Source organism: Symphalangus syndactylus, chromosome 12, assembly GCF_028878055.3.
Source record: "Symphalangus syndactylus isolate Jambi chromosome 12, NHGRI_mSymSyn1-v2.1_pri, whole genome shotgun sequence".
Taxonomy (NCBI): Eukaryota; Metazoa; Chordata; class Mammalia; order Primates; family Hylobatidae; genus Symphalangus; species Symphalangus syndactylus.
In genome coordinates, this window is record NC_072441.2 from 37619550 (window position 1) to 37640312 (window position 20763).

The 20763-nt window shown below is 39.5% G+C and overlaps 1 long non-coding RNA gene across 3 annotated transcripts in view; it reads right to left on the minus strand.

Moving 5' to 3' along the window:
• The window catches only part of LOC134733700 (uncharacterized), a 345729-nt gene that overhangs the window by 225072 nt on the left and 99894 nt on the right, over positions 1-20763 (minus strand). The window contains exon 3 of one of the 3 annotated variants that reach the window (XR_010117328.1): positions 6156-6361. The exons of the other annotated variants lie outside the window; for them this stretch is intronic. This is a non-coding gene — a long non-coding RNA (uncharacterized lncRNA). Of the gene's footprint in view, positions 1-6155; positions 6362-20763 lie in introns of those variants that run through there. 3 annotated transcript variants of the gene reach the window in all.

A 20763-nucleotide genomic window follows, 5' to 3' on the forward strand; every position in this document is an offset into this window, starting at 1 on the left:
TCCTGCATACTCTCTTTTCTCTATAGCACAGAGAAAGAACACCTCCTTCCCTACCCACAACTATAGTTATGAATGGATTTGTTTCAGGAAAAGGGAAGGAAGAGTATAGGAGACAATGGTCAAACCCAGGAAAATAAAATCAGAAATCTAGGGAGACAGTGCCCTGGGTCCAGGGGCTCAGGACTCAGTGACTATAATGTTGGTATTTTTTGGTTAGTGTTACAAGCTGTCATTGAAGTCAAGCAGGCCAGGATATAAGCCCTGTCTTCACCACTTGCTAGCTCTGTGAACTCAGGCAAATTACTTGCTTTCTCTGAACCTCACTTTCCACATTTTTTAAATGGAGATAATATAAACATCTATCTCAAATAAGATAATAGATAAAGTACTCAGCACAAATGCTTAACTATTGCCATTAACTTCAAAGTTTGGCATCAACGTCTCTAAAATGGCTCAAATATTTCTTGCCCTGGATGTCTATTGAGATATTCTAAATTTCCCATCCCCTAATGACGTCATTGTCAGCCTGAGGTCAGTTCCCAAACTTTGTGCTCTCCAAACACTTATTTTTTGCAGCACTGATTCATCTGTGTTATCTTCTTTTCAGGACTGTAAAGCACTTGAGAATAGACACAGCTGAAAACAAAGTCACATATTTTTCAATATGGCTTACTAAGGATGTTATCTATGGCCACAGAACTGAGCCAAGACAGTTGGACATGGTGTGACATAGAAAGCAGACCTGAGAAGCTCTTCATTTATTTATTCAACACACACTTAAGAATTTACTATATACCATGCACTGGAGATACAGTGGTGAGCAAGATATAGATTTGTTATCATTGTAATAAATGCTTATAGTGAGTCATAGTCTTGAGGCGAAGAGAAGTTTTCCTTAGGGAATGATATGTTAGGAAGCTATCGCTGCAATTAATACTCCATAATAAACCAGCCCTAAACAATCCCAAAACATAGTACCTTTCAACAGCGAGCATTTCTTATTTCCTTCACAGGTCTGTGGGCTGTTGGGGGAAGTTCTGCTTTGGACTCTGGCTTGGTTGTACTTGGCTACAGGTTTCAGGTCAGGTGCATGTTCACTCTGCGTATCTCATTCTGGGGCCCAGGGTGAAGGAGCAACAAATACCTAGGATTTGCCCTCCTCATAATGAGCAGAGGAGCCCAAGTAGTCAAATATCATTTCACAAGCACATTTAAGGTCTTTACTCACATCATATCCCCTAATATTTCAATGGCTTCAAGCAAGTTATATAACCAAGCCTAACATCAGTGAGATGGGAAGTATACCCCACCTACTCTAGTTCTCTGCAAAGTTCCATAGCAAAGGGAGTAAGTGAATAACAGCAAAATGTAATCTAATATACCTCAAGTGACAATTGCACTAACAACTTAAAGTGTAAATCAACATTAGCAAGGTAGAGGAGAATTCGGCAGGACTAACATGATGGAACTAACTGTTCCATCAATTTAGACGATTGGCAATTATTTCCAGATACTACTTTATATGTCACATCTTTAAGATACTATTAATAGCCAATAACTCTCTAGCCTCCCTGCCATGTTCCTTGAAGGGTTGAATAATACAACCCAATAGTTATATGGAGTGTGTTGGGGAACATTTTTTCTATTTCTAAGGAGAATTCTTTGAGCCCTAAAAAACTAGATAAGACAATATGAATACATATTACAAATGGTAGCACTTATTCTCCTTAATTGAAATGTATGAGTACTGAGGAACAAGGGTAAAAGTAGGATTTGTCTATCTATCATTGTGACAAATGGGCAGTTTATCGCTTTGCATTTGCTCAGCAGTGCAGGAAAAGGGTGTAAGTTCAGAAAAATCTATTTCCCACAGAGCAATTATCAATTTTAATATTAAATTTTAAAATGATTTTTAATTTATCAACTGGTCCCGTAATTCAGGGTTGGAACTGTCAGATCTCTGCCTTGGATATTAGGCTGATGATGGGTCATATCCAAAGTCCATAGATAATGAACATTTTGTAAATCTGTAATACAGTTCTTTTTTTTTTTTCTCATTGTAAATTAATTGATCTTTTTGCCATTAGGGAGACCATCAATTGCTCTACTTTTCTCTCTTCCTCTTTCACTTCTTTTTGCTTCAAATTCAAAGCAATTCATTCCAAAATAAAACCCAATTTTAATTAAAGCTACCCTAGTCCCTGGAAAAGTAGCATTCTCTTGCTTCACCTGGACTTTGAAAGCTTCCTGCTTTCACGCAGTGTTGAAAAAGCAATAAAACAGAGGTGAGTGGCTTTAAAATGAGAGGTCAAAAATTGGCCTCGTTTTACTCCCCACTCTCTTGGCAGTGGAACCTTCCTCTTGTCAACAGTTCAGATTCCAAGAGAAAATTTGCAGTTGGTAAAACCACAGACCTAAGTCAACTTGTACTTACCAAATATCACACATAAGAAGCTAAGGCTACCACCGAGACCAGAGCCCTCTGCTTGGCTCTGATTTGATATGGGAGATTCAAATGTGTTTGAGGAAGTCCAATATTAAAATGCATCAGTGTGCATTTTAATTAACAACACTTAATTTTCCCTCAATGTTTATGAATTGTCCTATTCAGTCTAAGATAACACTCTCCTAGTCAGATCTAAGGTGGTACTTTCCTATCCAGGTCTAAGATGTTTTTTGCTATCCGGCTCTAAGAGAACATATATAATAAAATGATTGATACTCTCTTTACTAATCAGGTAAAATTACTGAGAAATCAATATACCATATTAATTCCTAGCCTTCCATATAACTTCTGAAAATCCAAATATGCCATGATTTCCTTTTTTTTCCTACCTTTCAGAATTGATCTAATACCTCTAAAAGCCTATCACACAGTGAAGAACTGAACAAAGTAATTAGTAGATTACTGTTGAGATTAATGAATCCAAAGCTAAGCTCCTTGTACCAGCTATCTTTGGCAAAAATATTCTTATCATTTTTTATGGAAATAAGAACAACCCTCTATACAATAAATAGTATAATTTTCTCCTCAACTTAATGAAACATGATAGACCTAAAGTTCTGTGAAAGTACATGCAGCATCTGCTTTAGTCAATTCACCATCCCAGACACCTTGCACAATATGTAGCACATGTGAGGCATCGAAATATTACATGAATGATTAGATATATACTTAGTATATAAACATGTAAATGGACAGATAAATGACTTTTAAGCCAGCCCAAGACTGTTTGATAACACAAAATAACCCAGATCAGAAGAAAGAAAAGAAAACCTGGTTATTTGTAAAAGGTGTGATATTTTCCCCTAAAAGATAAAAAATCCAAGGTCAGTTTTTGCCCCCAGGGAAAGTAAAGACCAATGCCAGCATCCCAGCAGTCACCGGAAGTCCCCCAGTGCACGCAGACCTGATGGAGGAGAGAAAATTGAAGTGAGGAAGTAGATTTCATTTTTGAGTTTTAGAGTAGTTGTTATAAGTAATAGGGAAGAAATAATTATTTTTTAAATGATAAGCACTACCTGGTCAATGTAACAATCTTCTATTTAAATGTAACTTTGTAAAATGTGACTATTTGATGGGTACATAGTTCTACCATGCTGGATGTCTTAGGTCAAGAAGTACGAAAAATAATCACAATAATCAAAACACATCAGGCAATTAGTTACTGGTTGTCATTGTCATCTACCTAAAGAGCATAGTGGGAGGCCCTCTCTCCTCTTTTCAGACAATAACAATTCTTTTAAAGAGAGGATTTTTATTCCCCTTGTGCAAAATGAAGAGTAAAGATTTTTTTTACATCAAGACGTTTGGTGGCGTGTTTTAGTTTGACATTTTTGTTTCCCTTTTTGATAACTTTCAACCTCTTCAACCACAGAAAAACAAATAACCAAGAGATAACATCACAAACAGGACTCTAGCAGCCCTGGAAATTGGAATCTGGCCTTCTCGTCCTCAGCATAAAATTCAGATCTCCAGATATATTCCAGACCCTGCCTTTCAACTGACTCTTTGTCATCTACCCCTTCTCATCCCCACATCTTCCCAGCCCACAATTTCATTGCAGCACCTCGTCCACAGAACTCTTTCAAAAAGGAACAGGGAAAAACACCTCTAGCTGTACTCTTTACAGCTCTGCATTCCTTTGCATCAATTAAAACAAACTGCTACAGGACACTGGAGCACTCAGCAGTCTCCTTGCTCAGCCAACCTGAAGAAATCAGAGAGGAGTCCCAACAAAAAAAGGCAGAATAGGTTTAGCAGATAAATAGACTGGATGCATTTTCCCTTGAAACCTTCTGGGGCTTGTTTACCACAATCTTAGTCTCCAATAAAGAATTGACTTCGGGCTTTGTAAAGCATGATGCCCCTTAAACACCAGACAACTGGGCTTATTTAACATGGAAGAAGAATTGTCTCTAAAAACCCACCTGAGGGTTGCAATAATATTCCACTATCTATGTCAGAGCCAAAGATCTGAAAACAGACCTTCATTCCAGACAGAGGCTCTGATAATTGAGTGTAAATTGGCTTTGGAAATAGATACTAATTCCTGGGTTTAAAAAGTCCAGTGCAACTAAAGATGGACAAGAGAACCAAGGGCTGATGGAAGCTGCCACATGGCATCGTTCAAGGGGCCTACACACCCTGATAAATAAGAAGTAGAGGTTTTTGTGCATTTCTTGAAATAACTCAATTGTGTATGTGTTTGTGTATATATATATTTGAGTGTGTACAGTCCTCATGATGTGAGCATGGAGAGGCCATGTGTCTCATGCTGGTACGTAGGCAGGTGTACATGATAGGTTAACTGGTTTAGGCTTTGAGGGTGCCCTGGCCAGACATCCTACTAGGTTCACCTATGAAATGAACATTTCAAATTCATATATACACACACATACACAATTGGTTATTTCTTTTTCTGTGTGTACATATGTATATATGCATGTCTTGGTCTGTTTTGTGCTACTATAACAGAATACCTGAGACTGGGGAATTTACAAAAAGCAGAGATTTATTTCTTACGGTTCTGGAGGCTTGGAAGTCCAAGGTTTGGGGGCTCACATCTGGTACAGACCTTCTTGCTGCTTCCTCATATGGTGGAAGGTGTAAAGGCAAGAGGGTAGGGAGGGGGAGGAGGCCAAACATCCTTTTATGAGAAACCCACTCCTGCCATAACTAACCCACTCTCACAAAAGTGGCATTAATCCATTCAAGAGGGCAGAACCCTCATGACTTAATCATCTCTTAAAAGTCTCACCTCTCAACAGTGTTGCACTGGGGATTAAGTTTTCAATACATGAACTTTAGGGGACACATTCAAACTATAGCAATACGTATTTATCATTTTCCCCATTCTCAACCCCTAAGACTTACCATTCTTAAGGAGTTAGCTCAACAGCAAGATCAATTTTATTTCCTTTGCGTTCAACAGCTTCATGTAAGCCCATAAAACAACAAATCAGTCAACTATCAAAACTAACAGCATTTCATCAGTCCTACTTTCCCCTTAATAATTCATCCCTCTTATGTTTACTCTAATACCTGTGCAACATAAATATGCATGACATGTGGCTGTGTATGTTCAAGCACTTTCATGGATAGACTAACAGCGGGAGACTTTTGACCTTGGTCTGAATAGGAAAAAGTTACTGCGATGACTAATGACAGAATTGACAGCTTCGTACTTTAAAGAGGAAAGAGGAGAAAAACATTCCCGAGAGAGAATTTCTTAACAGCAATTTAGATTTCCGTCTAAGAGGTGCTCTTTGTAAATTACATTTGAAAATAGATACTTTTTCTGTACCAGGTTTAACAAGGATAATACCTATCCTGTTGCCAAAAACCTTACAGAGATATTGTAAGAAATAATAAAAGAATGTCTGTGGAGCCTTTGAGCTACTTGGAATAAATATGCTAACAAATACAAAGGCTTCTTATTAACTCTAGTAAATATTCTGTCAGGAAAAAAAAAAGCCACAAATAAAAGTGAGATTTGGGTGAAATCTACTAACTCCTAATCCAATTCTTCTGGATGCTTCAATTACTTTTTTTCTGACTCCCTTAAATTTGTAAAAGAGCATATTAGATATTTAGCATCTTATTTTCTCAATGTTTAGAGGTTTTTCAATATCTTGGCAAATAATACCGAGTATTACAAGGACCAATTTAGTTAGGATCCATAGATGGCTGGCAACTCTGCTTCACTGCAATCAAGAAATAGCAAAAGCACTAAGATTGAGACTTTGTTGTTGGCTTTGTTGTGCATCATACGCTTTCAATCTCAAAGGGATTTTTCCAGATGTTTCAGCCCGTTTTCCTGATGCATTCAAACTGTTCTGTCTTCTGAGTTCATTTGCCCTAAAATATACAAACCCAAATATCAGGCTGAATTGAACTCAATCATCCTTCTTTGCCATTTTTAAATGAAGCATTCTGTTCTGTCATCAGGCGAAAGGGAGAACAATACCTTCAAGATCTTATTTGCAGATACAATATTATGAGAAACTTGGCACAGATTTATGTATCAGCTTGTAATGGCACAATTAGGATCTTTAGCTGCACAGGGAAACACAGGCCAAAAGGCATTTTTCATTCTTTGAACAAGCACCAACCAAACAGGGAAGGCTGTTGAAGTTAAAGAAGCAAGACTTCCAGTTACATTAATAAGTTTTACCTAGTGATGCTTTTCCTGGGCCCAGAAAATGACAGACCCAGAAAATGACATTTGTCCCAGCAGGGATTCCAAAACTGTGCTGCAGGTATTACTTATGTTGGTAGGGTCACAATTAACACACCAGATGTGCAGAGAAAGGGGAGCTTCTTCATTTTCTACAAGTGATAAAATCTTTCTCACAAGCTTCCATCCTGCTGGGTGGCTGATGGGAGTAAAAGGTGGGGAGCAACAGGCTTTAACTTTAAATTTGCCTATTAATGATGTTTCAGCTCCTCTGGGTTACATAGCCTCTTTGAGATAATTTTTTAGTCAACTCAAAGTTCACTCCCTAATGGAACTGTTCTCCTTTCTCCTATTCTTTCACCAAATGATGTTTGAGTGCAGGGGATAAGTTAGTCTTCATGATTGGGGTGGAGAGGCCCTTGGTCTCATGCTGGTACCTAGGCAGTTGTCTATGTTAGGCTGACTGGTCTAGGATTTGAAGGTGCCCTAGCTGGACATCCTACTGTGTTCACCTTTGAAATGAACAGCTGTAATTAATGAAGTTCTTGGAGAACCAGGCCATCTCCCTTGGTGAATGACTCAAAATTGGGTCTCACTACTCAAACTTGAAGCTGCATTGAGGTCTGTGACCTCCATTTGGTAACCTCCCAAATTTTTTTCTAGATTAGAGCTCAGAACATGTCATTTCCTTACATCTTCCTTTTCTCTTTCTACCATTGCACATGACTGAAGGCACAATCTTTCTATTTTCTCTTCCTTCATAACTAGGGCTTCCCTTTCATTGTCTTAATCAGCTCAGGCTGGCATAAGAAATTACCAAACATTGGGTGGCTTAGACAACAAACATGTTTCTCATGGTTCTGGAGGCTGTAAAGTCCAAGATCAAAGTGCCAGCGTTTCGATTCCTAGTGAGGGCCTCTTCCTGGGGTTTGCAGATGGCTGTCTTCTCATTGTAACTCACATGGCAAAGACAGAGAAATAGAATGGAAGGAGGCTCCTTTCCAGCTCTCCCTAGGAGGGCACTAATCCTTTCATGAGGATTCCACCCTCATGTCCTAATTACCTTCCAAAAACCCCATCTCCAAAGGGCATCACACTGGGGATTGGAGTTTCAATAGAATGAATTTTGGAGGAACACAAACATTCCATCCATAGCAACAATAGTTTGGATTTCTTTGCCCTGGGTGGTGCATTCCCCAGCCCACACCTTCCCAGACGTCATATGATTCATGCTCAGCCTTAGAGGTAAAAAGTTTCAAGAGAATAAGATTTAAGGGATAATAAAATACATAGCATAGTATTTTCAAAATTTTATCTCTATTACAAAGCACCAAAATAAAAGCCTTTTTGAAAAGTACAAAGTTAAAACATCAGCAGTGTGTCTGTGTGTGTGAGAGCATGTGTACATGCATGTGCATGGTTTTCTATGTCTATACATGTGTACACATGAAGTAGAGGCCTGTAAAGACTCACAGGGAGTACAGCCTTCTCAGCCTATGAGAGCAAGACCCTTTTGAATTATTCCACGTTTCACAATGTCAAAACTTACAGAGTATTTCATCACCTGCCATAGGTAATGGTGCCTTGAAAATAGACATGAGCTGTCAGCCCAGAACACGCTCCCCTCTAGGAACCTGAGTATTTCCTCCAGGAGGTATCAGGGAAATGTCAAATCATTGGAGACCGCCTTTCCAACCCCAGCTGGCCTCAGCCCAGGATAAAATACATGTTTCCTGAGAACACTTCATAATTTAGACTCCACGACAGAGGTCCCTTCTGGATTTTCCACACAGAGTATTTATTCTGCTCTCCCCAGACTTCCTCATGGAGAACAGACATACTACCCCTACTACAGTCTATGGATTAAGCTGATGTTTAGACAATCTTTTGTTTTCCCTCTGGAATAAAGTAAGTCTGTGTTTCTCTCCCAAATAGTATCCCAGAAGTTATTCTTAAGTAGACTCAATCTTAGGAAGAAATTGAGTAAGTAAAGAGGAAGTTGAGTAAATGAAATTTCCTACAGTAAATTCCATCTGCTAAATAATTATTTGTCATAAACTCTGGAGGAGTAAATTGACCTAACATGGTACTCATCACACCTCACTTATAACCAGTCTCTTTTTATAGCCAAGGATACAGTCTGATGGCAACTTTTAGTTACTCACATATTATTTAGGAGTTTTATCCATATAAAATTTGCTGGTAATCTGCTCTCCCCACAGTTTTTTTTTATTGCTGACAATTGAAAGAGGAGTGTAATTGAATTCACTTTATAATACATTGCTTTTTTGTCAAGGAATATATAATTATAAATAAATTGATTTATTCAAAACTTGGTTTGAATATGCTAGGTTGAAATTATCCTTCTAAATAGTATTGTGCAAAAAGCCTAGATTTGGAAAATTAGGCAGATCTGGATTCAAATTTGGCCTCACTACAAGCTATTTTAGAGGAAGTTGCCTTCTGTCTAATTTGGTCATCTATAAAATGAAATAATATTCTTACAGTAATTAGGAGGACTAAATGACATCAAGCCTGAAATACCTAAAACCATTCTTGGTAAATTCAGAATACTTTTTTTTTCCTCTTCTGCCCTGGAAACCAAGTCTAACAGTACATTATTAGCAGTTTTACATGTATAAAATGTAGGGAGGACAGAAACCAAGGTCAGATAAATCTGCATGCAGTTTCCACTGCATGATCATGTTTCTGCTGAGCCTTGGACTCTGTCGGAGGCACCTAAGTATTAAACATAATATAACATAGCATAATAATCAACCTAAAGGGGATGGTGGGTGGTCAAGAAAGAACAGTATCCTCCAGGTGTGGACCCAGAGGGGAAAGCTCCCACAACACGGGTCCTCTGCGCAGCCAACCTTGAGACGTCACTGACAGACATGTCCCTTTGCTCAATATGCCTTGTGAATGGGCCAGATACAGAGCACTGAGCTAAATAAGAGAGACGTGGCAATGAACAAGACAGTCCTTGCTCATTGTCTGTTTGGGGAACCAGAAAGTAAACCCGCAACTCAAATTTGGTATAGTAACGGCTAGCTGAGAAGGAAGTACTGAGTGCCATGATGAAGAATTTCTCAGAGGAAGTAGTATCCAAGCTGTGACCTGAAGAATAGGAGTGATCCTAAGGCTACCAATGCCGATACATACCTAAGGAAATCAGCCACATTGTTTTCCATATAACTTGACTCAAAATTTCTGCTCTTGTCATAGTCTCTCTATTTTTATGCTGAGTATAATCTTATCTTTAGTCCACAACCAGTTTGTTTACTTTCCCAATGTTTCTCAGATACATGTAAAATTAGTTACTAACAGCTAGTTATTTCGTTGAATTCCCTAGAAGTCACAGGATCCTGAATCAGTTGCCCATTCATGTAAGTGTAGGCTGTAGAAATTGCTCTTATAGTGAAGTAATGTCATGTTAACAAAGCATGTACTAGTTTTTTTTTTTAGTGTGTTCAAAGTTAATATTTGATAATACCCAGTTCAATGGATTCAGATGACAGGTTTCAAAATGCAATTTTAAAATGGCTAAAAATATATACACCTTTATCTTGTAAAGCTCATATAATTTGTACTTGTGTAAATAAACTGGGAACATGTTTGTTTACCTGGAATCTTTTTTGATGTCACTTACAGAAACCTAACTCAAATTAGCTTAAACTGAATCACAGAGAATTTATCAAATTATCAGATATGGGTAGATCCAGGTCTTCAAACATTGCATCGGTGCTCCTTCTCTCTCTCCCCCTTCCTCCCTCCCTTCCTTCATTTATCTCTTGGTTCTGCTTTCTCTTTGCACATTATGGCAAAAATAATCCCCAACAACTCAACTCAAAACATATGTTAGATTTAGTTATGACAGGGAGAAGTCAGGGCTTCTTTACTAACAAATTCTGCAGAACTCCTGAAGATGCCTCTAATGGGCTAAATTTGAGTCATGTGACCATTTACGAACAATCACAAGAGCAGAGAGGGGGTGCCCTAGTTGGCCAGATTGAGTCACATGCCTGCCATCATGGCAGGGGAAACACCTGCTTATAGCCAACATCTTCAACAGGTTGGAAAGGACAATTGCTGAAGGAAAAAGATACTGGGAAGACAACATAACAGCTATTCATTATAACATAAAATGATCAACTGTGATACCTTTTTTTAGCTAGGCCAGGAGAGCATTTCAGTGTGTGAGGCCTTATTGCTAGTTCACCTTGCAATAGTGCCACCTCTGCTAAAGAATGAGTGAGAATTATCTACAGCCCCTGCATGTATTTACAATCATATTCCAGCTCAAAGGGGATGAGCCTCTCAAAAGTTAAACTTAAGCCCCAGGCTCAGACTGAAATAGGAGTTTTTAACGGGAAAATCAGAGAAATTTCACCTGGGATAAAATATCTATGAAACACATATGAACATCCAAAGGAGGTAAAGGCAAGTTAGGTCTTCATACTTCACACTTAATACTTCAAATATGGGAACTTCTTAACTGGTCACAAAAACATCCAGATAACAAGGCTTAGAAGGGGACATTTAATTTTAAGAGAATTGTGGGGCAATCAAAAAGTTCCAAACTGTGCAATAGAGATTTACAAAATATAAATGCAGTGAAAATTAGGGAAGTATGGATTATTTAGTGGACAGAAAAAGAGAAAATGATTTCTTAATTTTCTCTTTGATTCCCCCAGAACCATGTAACAGCTTAATTGCAAAGAGATGCTTTAAGCAACCATCAAAAAACATTAAACTGCTTTGTGATAGGAATTGTGCTAGGGGCTGAAGACAGGACAATAAATGAGGCATGGTCTTGGCCTCAAGAAAGTCATAGTTTTATGGGGAAAAAAGTCCCCTTCAGCAGACAATTAAAATATAATATTCTACAGAAGATTCTATTACAACATACAATAATTTAAGAAGTCACACCTGCAACTCTGCCAATAGATATATTCCTCTATATTGCCTGAAATTCCACCATTAGAAGTTGGTCTATCTGAGTTGGAAGGCATCTTTTTAAAATTTCAAATAGCTCTGATGTGAACACCACCTTAATCAGGATTGTTAGTTTTCCTTACTCGGTGTGAATTGATCAATCTGATGGTTTCCCCTCTGAAGCACCTCCAGGCAGTAAACTCAAGAAATGGTGGTGTCTTGGGGCTTCAGGAACAAGGGTAACAGAAGAAGAGAACATTGGATCTGTGGGACTGGGGAACCCCCAAAGCCAGACTTCCTCTAAGAGACCAATTAAGACTCAGGCCAGCCCAGCATAGCTGCTTCCTCTTTCAGTGCACTGATGCACTGTGTATCAGGACATTAAAGAACACTCGATCCTATAGAATGGACAATGAGTCACTGATTCGATTACTTGGCTGGCGATGTACTCATCAGGAAGAACTGAATAAACTCTCCAACTGCACATCTTCTGTCTCCCGTGCCGAGGTGACCAGGCATTTGGGTCTTCAAGATCTGGAGGGAAGTTGCTAGGTAGAAACGAACCCAGGCAGACAATCACTAATCAAGCCTATGCACAACCACTGAGACAATTAAGCTGAATTTATCTGGGTTTGTATAGAAAGGCCAGGATCTATACTGGGAAGAACTTGAATCCCTAGGGCCTGTAAATGGGATGAGATGTGCAGATTCTGAGAGGGTTGTGGGAATCTGAAATCACATCTGAGAAGACTTTATAGGCCTGGGCAAGGACAACAAGAGTGAGGCACCGCAGACTGGGGATGAGGTCCTCCTCATATCTTATGGATCTGTGTAAACCCCAGGATTTCCATCCAACAACATGAAGAAAGGGAAGGGAGTCATGAACAGTGAGTGTAGAAGACATCCCCCCAATCTTCATGGATACGCCTACATTGATAAAGCAATGTAGCAGTATTTGTACACTGGATAGTGTGGAAGAGTCCATTGCCTATTACAGAACTAGCTAGAAGTTATCTTTTCAGCGGGAGGAAATGCAAGATCAAAAGAGAAGATACTTAGAGGAAGGCAGAACACACACACAGTAGTTAATTCCCCATAGTTTGTTGTAAAATAATATCAAGTGTTTAGAAATGGTCATTTGACCTAATATGGCCAATGATAGGAGGCATGCTGAAAATTTCTAGGAAAGGATTCCTCACTCCTAAGAACGAGATATAAAAAAAAGAGGTGGTCCTTCTTCCTCTGGACATTGTATGTCTAGATGGGACTGCCAGAACTGCTACAGCCATATCACTATCAGCCCGAGGAGGCAGCCAACACATGAAGAGGCATAGCTAAGAGATTGGCTGACAAGTGGAGCTGGAATCCTGGCATAGCCCACACAGAGCCATCACTTCTTGTTACATAAGTTTCAATATTGCTTAAACCAGTGTTCTGTGACTTGCTGCCAAGAGCATTTGCTATACAAAGTACGACTGTTTTGGTGTGTTCTCTCCACACTAGCCACAGTTGGTGCATTAAGCTTCAACCTGAACAGTGGATCTATACACTGTGTAATGGCCCCTCATTTCCCCAGTCCTACCTATTTTCTATCATATACCAAAGTGCTGTCACCCCCAAACAACCCCGCCAGACTGTATCTTTGCTTAAACACCTCTACGGGCTTCCCATTTCCCATAGGGGCAACTCTCTTCCATGGCAGACAAGGCCCTTATGCATTGGGCTTCACATGCCATCCTGTCATCTCCCGCCACTCCATGCCCTGTACCTGGAACATAAGCCATTCTGGCCTTCCCTCTGTTTCCCAACACAGTAGCTCTTTGTGTCTCTTAGACCATTTGTGGAAGGATTGTGCTGTCTAAAATGCCCTTTCTCATCTATTCTATCTGCATAGAAAAGTAGACTTTTCCATCTATACTTGTCTCTGGGAAGCTGTTCCCTGACTTTTCTTTTCTGTGTGTTTCTTAGCACTTGTGTCATATCATCTAGGACCTTTTTAAATATCTGTTTATATGCACTAGTTCTCCCCATTAGCCTGTGCACCTATGATGGTTAATTTTATGTGTCAACTTGACTGGGCTAAGGAATGCCCAGGTGGTTGTTAAAACATAATTTCTGGGTATCTCTGTGAGGGTGTTTCTGGGATAGATGAGCATTTGAATCAGTGGACTGAATAAAGAAGATCTGCCCTCACCAATGTGGTCAGGCATCATCTAGACCACTGAGGGCCCTGACAGAACAAAAAGGCAGAGGGAAGACAAATTTGTTTCCCATTTGGGCTCAGACATCCCCCTTCTACGCTCAGCATCTATGCTCCTGGTTCTTGGGCCTCTGGACTTGGACCAGGACTTACATCATTGGTTTACCTTGTTCTCCAGCTTGCAGATGGCAGATAGCAGGAATTCTTGGCCTCCACGATTAAGTGAGCCAATTCCATAAGTCGAACAAATCGATCACTTTTGATGGATGATAGAGATAGATAGATAGATAGATAGATAGATAGATAGATAGATAGATAGATAGACAGACAGACAGACAGACATAGATAGATATATCCCATTGGTTCTGTTTTTCTGGAGGACATTTACTAATACAGTGCCTCTTGAGACCACCTCTGTAACCTCAGTTCTGGACTCATCCATAATAGGAACTTAGTGTTCCTGGAACAAATAAACAAACGAATGAATAAATGAGTACAATCCAGGATTTCAGAAAGTCAGAAACAAATTCTATAACATCTGGAGTCCTTCTGCGAAGTGAGCAACTACTTCCCACAACTCTTGAGGGTATCACAGCTAACCAGTCCACTAATACTTTCAACCCACACAGTGACTTGTTCCGCCACCTTAAGCTATATTCCTGATTACTGCTAATCTAAAGAGCAGGATCACTCTGGTGGGCATGACATTTTTCTACTATGCTTTAAGTGTGAATGCTGACTTTCGGCCACAACAGAGTTATTTGCAATGTTTGCTTAACACAAGTGTGACATCGTGTTAAGAAGTCTAATTCAGAAGCATGTTATGTAGTGATGCAGAAACCAAAACAATTATCTTATATATTTTTAATTAACTGGCTCCTACATATATTTATTGATCAGACACAAAGCACATATACATATTTTTAATATGACGCATTTCCAAAGAAGAAAAATGCTGGTAGGAATTAAAATTTTGTCCTATTTTTACATAAAGTGATATAAATAGTAACATTTATGCATGTAAGTATGAATGTATGTTAAAAGAGAGAAAATAAATCTGTATGGAAATACATAATAGGGAAGAACACAGATTTTTATGCAATTTTTGATGCAATTTTTATCAAGGGGTTCGCATCAACTGCTTGCCAATAGGACACAAACCATGGCATCCCAGGTCTGCAAAGCCACACTGGTCGCCAGCAGTTTGAAAAGTTGGCTGTAAATGAAGGTTTTCTAAGTGGCTGCTTATGATGCCATGTTGGTGGCATTAGTGCCTGGGAAATATGAAGAGCTAAATGCTTCCCCTATTTCATTTTCTAAATTTCATAGCCTGATGGCAGTAGGGCTGCAGGCACTGTATCCTGAAAGGATTATTGCACTTCCTGAGAAGTTAAAGTCACTCAGCTTTTGCCCCCATGGCTTGGGACACCAACCGAGACATACTGCAATCACACAGCTGCAATAGACTGTCTCTCGTGGCTTACTGCTTAATGATATTCCAAACATTAGATCTCCCTTCTATTATGTAGCCTCTTTGCCACCAACTCCCTTTTGCTTCTTTTAAGCCTTTTTTCATTTTTGTATTTACCTTATTTATCTTACCTTCACACTTCCGTGACCTGATTACCCTTAGACATAATCATCTCCGGTTTTCCTTTATGTATCAGTGGCTGCCACTTGATATTATGGTGTTATTTTAATATCATAATGGAAAATGATAAAGACCAATCAATTACTTTGTATTATCCATTGTGTTCCATTGGGATTGATTTTCCTCTATGTAATCATGTTTGCAGCCATAAAAACAAAGATTAAAAAGGGTTTTCTATTTTTCATATTCAAAAGACTCATATTAGTAACTCTGCTTCATAATGTTGCTGCTAAGAGAGCTAAAGCTCATCTAGAGAAACGGAGTCCCTGGGAGGTGGCTTGAGTGATGGGCAGGACCCAGGGCTAGTTCTAGGACACTGGTCCGCACCTCAAGTATTTATTTTCCCTGCTGTTCTCTGGAAAAAATCTGGCATCACACTTATGATTTAATAAATGGCAATCCTGTGTCGGCTGCACAGTTTTGCACATCAGAAGAGCTTCCCACATTGTCACTTTGCCTTCTCCTCACCACATAAACTGATGAAACTCTCCCATGTCAAATAACCTAGAAATGTACCGATAATGAATCTTTCCCAGTGCGGCTATGCCATTCACTCACTTAAACTTCAGCTGCCTGCTGAGGCTCTCGGTCCTTGAGAATAAATATACATTAGATGCAAGCAGGGTACATACAAACGCCAAGAAATAATACAAAGCAGGGTGAACAGCTTGCAGGAGGAACCTACGGAAGACTCCAGTCTCTCTACAGCAGGGAGATTCTCTGAGTGTGGAATCACCTTCAAAGAGATGAGCTACGGAGACTAAGTCCTCTAATCACTAGCTTTACATGCACTGAGATTGACAAGCTGGTGGGCAGCCCCAAATGGCAGCCTTAGGCATGACAGAGAACTTAGCTTCTCCATAGCCCAGCTCGGCTGCCGGAACTGTGCTCCCTGCAATTCCCATGGCCAAATGGGTAGACGAACTGTTTGTCTTTTGTTTGGTGTAAAAACCCATAGAGAAATCCAGCTTGTATGCAAGCTCTGCAATGCTAGGGTTTTATCTGACCTCACTTTTATTGCTCAAATGCTCCAGACTCTCTTTCCCTTCCTCTCGCTCAGCGATTGACCCTTTTCCTTGAAATAAGCAAATAGCATATATTAAAAATCATTTCAGGCTATGGGGGTCCTGGAGCCAGGGATGAGGATCAGAGTGTGTGACATCAACATTCTCCTGCAGTACGCAGACACATAAGGATGCTGGTGAAATTTCAGAGATTATCCCCTGGAGCTGCTGTGTCCCCTGTGCAGGAATCTGGAGGCTCCCTGGTGCCTGGGTTCAGTTGGGGAGCTCTGCGGCCACTGGCCCCTGGTTCTCCCCTCTAGAGGCTCATGAGATTCAGTTCTCAGGGTCCTTGGCTCTGGAAATTGCTGCTTCTGTCAGTTACTACAGCTTAGACTCAGTGTACATTAGGGTGTGTTAGGACATGGCATGAATCTTATTTGCTCCTGTTCTTATGAAAATGTCTGTATTACCTGTGTGTTTGGAAGGTGCTTCACAAAACTATTCTGCCCAGCTCCCTCCCTATAGATTCTGAGTTACACTTACCACTTCCCAATTCTAGAGAGTTTCTCTTTTGCAGCTGCCTCATCTAGGGGAGTCCCCCAGGGGCCACACTGTTGCCTGACAAGCAAATGAAGCCAGGAGGAAGCAAGAAAGGCCGCTACAAAGCCATCCCCTCTCGCAACAAAGCCCTAAGCTCCTGCTTGCTCATTTGATTAAAACAAAGTCTCCAGCTGCCTCCCACAGCACCCTCCCTTGGAGAGTTCATGCTCAGAGCCACCGAGTAATTTTTATTGTATAACAAACAGTTGCTTAAATAGGTTGTCTGCAAATGGTCATTATATCCGCCTCTGCCTCCACCTGCCACAAATCTCCCAGGGTGGGGGGCAGGCCCTGGCAGCTGTCGCCCTGCCCACCCACCCCTCACCAGCCTTCATAAATAAGCTCCAGTATCAGCAGGACCAAGAGAGACCTGCAGTGGTAGGAGTGGCCGGACGACCTGGAACTTTGAAGGAAGCATTCCAAATGCTTTGTGGCACACTTAGCACTTTGAGAGAAGGGAGGCTGTGGGAATAGGGTCAGATTTCTTCTGCAGGGAAATTACTCAAATAGGTTTTAAAATTTATAGTCCGTGTTGTGATAATAAATAAAAATAAAATATACTCCCCCCAACTCAGAGTTTCTTTGGCTGCAGAAGTCCTCTGGGGTTGGCTCCCTCCACTGCTATGCTGTTTAGACAGAAAACTGGAGAGTAGTTTTCCCTGAAGCTGCTCCAAGGCTCCGGCTTCTGTTCCCAGTTGAATTTGCATTCCACCGGCTTGATTCCTCCTAAAAGGCACCTTCCTTCTCTGCAGACTACCGCTGACCACCCTGACCCCCTCCACACCTCCTGTTCACTCCCACTTTGGTTCCTTCTTTCCTTTGGTTTCTGTCCTGCTTGGCCAGAGAAGCCCCTCCCAAATCACAAGCAGCTTCGCTAAGCCATTGACAGCACACACTGATGTCTAATAACAAAGCATTGCTCAATGATCCTCACCCCATCTACCCTGTTGGTCCCAACTCCAGTGCCACTGCCCCCCATTCTGGCTCACATGTGTCTGCTGCATAATCCAGAAAGGTGACATGCAGAATTAAATTTAAACATTCAAAATCTAGGGTTCCAATTGTGGGTGCAGTTACATAATTACAACACTTACAATATAATAGAATAACATTGTTTAGGGTAAGATTTTGGAGTTGCACTAATGGATGCTTTTTTCTGTTTTCTGTAAACAATCTTGATATATTGAAGAGGAGACATTGTCAGTAATCATAGTACTTCTCAATGCATGTCGTGAATTGTGTCCAAATGTAAGAAAAGCAGACTAGTTTTGAAATATCAACATCTGCCCTAATTTACTTGCTTCTGCATTATGGTTCTAATTGGACTCAATATAACCTATTGCTGTTGGATCCCCTCGGGGTCTTGGAAAAACTAGCAAAAAAACATGGAATGGATTCCATGTGTGAAATCTATAGACATTTTTTTTTCCTTCACCTTTTATTAAGTTAGAATTTATAACACTCCACAGCCCATATGAAAAGTATTTCAACTGATATCAGTGAAATTATCTCCTAAAACTAATCTCTCACATAAAAATTGAACTGGATGAACTTTTCTTGTAAGCAGCTGACAGGTGAGGAATCTTCAGTGAGATAACTTCAGTTTTGGAATATTCTGACATTAAACATATCCTTTGGGCAAATAATTCAAGTCATTTATAAAAAGCCTTTTAAAGGTGCATGTATCTGAAATCATTTTGTGCCTATGTTAAATTTCATGTAATCTAAATCAATGACCATTTGCAGGGCCCCTTTTCTAGGGCACAGCATTATACATATTCTGGGGGTATTTGCCACATGCTTATTATTTTATTCTTATGACAACACCCCAAGAGTATTCTTTTTAGAATGTTTTAGAATATTCTTGGAGTGTTGTCATAAGAATAAAATAATAAGGATATCTCTGTAGGAACAAAAGCAGGTCTATTTCTCAAAACATATTTATCATTGGAGGGAAAATGACATACAATTATCTTCCTTAATAAGAATTAATATCCATATTAAGCACCTTATGCATTACCCATTTTGACTTGCATGACGACATTTTAAGTCTCATGATCCCCATTTTACAGATAAGGAAACTGAAAAGGTTAAGAATCATACTCAGCTGATACGTGGCAGAGGCAGAATTAAACAGAGGTTAGTCCACATATCACAGAAGCGTTATTACAAGAGGAAGACCTAAAATTGGCTTTTGTTGTTGAAGATGGTTTTTAATGCAGGCAGAATATAGTGACTGTAGAAGAGCTGATGTTTGAAGATTGTTAGAGAAGATCCCAGAGGAAAAAGTTGGGTCTGCAAGGAAAGTAAACTTTTATGACCATGTTGTTGCAGACTTGGCAGCACTAGTTACTCTCACAACTGCATGTATTGCTCTGTTACTTAATCAGTATTATACAGTGCCACTTAATCCTTTTTATGGCTTAGCTTGTCTTGTAATGTGGTTGTACTGCTGATAAACCCATTCACAGGAATAATGTACCTTTAAAAAATCGACACCACGCTCTGTTTTTAATGTAAGGACATGTCTATGTGGAAGTTTATTATGTCCCAGCATTTATGACAACACTGACATTAAAAACAGGGTTACCCAGTAAAGACTTAGGAAACATGAAACCATTTTTAAAACAAGTAGTTATTACACTGTCCTCTGAGATTCTGATTACAGGGCATGAATCCTCTTGAACCATGGGTTAAAAGTACCCAGATTTAATTTTTATCATAACATATGTATTAAGTATGTAACAGCTAAAACCACAGTAAAAAATTTAAAAAGTAAAAAAGAGCACCTCAGTCCTGAAAACTTACACAGATTTATTTTTTTGACTCTTAAAGACAATATTTATTGTAACCTTTTTTGTAAAAGCTTTTTCAGTCAAATATCCATTCAGCTAGCAGTTTTAATTTTGCTAAAATAAGCATGCTTAAATGGAAGAATTTTTAACATCACATTATAGTGACAGCATCAGTCTGCTTCCTTTGAGAATCAATTAGCAGCCAAACAACTATACAGACTCTGTAATGATACAAGTCTGTGGTATTTCCCCAAATTACCTGCAGCAAGGTAAATGGCATGAGAGCTTTGGTCACCAGGGAAAGCATGAAAGGATATACCACACAAGCATGAAGTTATTTAGGAAAAATCTGCAGGAAAAAAAAAAAAAGTGTCTGAGGCTACACGGCAGCTGTTTCAAATAATAAAATACCATTTGCATCTCTGCAGAGGGTTTTAGTTTTGTCGGCTGGTTGTGTCCCACACATTTTTTCCTGAACTTGCTGCTCATTTTTTTGAGCTTAACCAGTTACAATTAAACCATCAAGTAGGTACACTTGTTTGTTTCGGGTGTGTAAGAGACAGTAAAGCTTCATTTCAAATAGAGATACCCAAGAGGAAAGGATTAGAAAGTGCTGTGCAAAGCTGTGAAACACTGACTAGCAATTTAAATTGGAATCAGACAATTCAGTGTGAATAGGGAAAACAAAAACAAAAACAAAAACAAAAAAACAAGCCCTCACATACACAATGTGTGTGAAGGGGCTGAGGATGGCAGAAAAGGTTTTATTTTTAGAAGTCCTTGCTAACTTCTTTATAAGCATCTCAATCTTTGTTAAAAAGAAACAGCAGATACGCACATTTCCTTGGGGGAGCATTTTTTTTTTTTCATATAAAATTTTAGTAGTTGGCTGCCT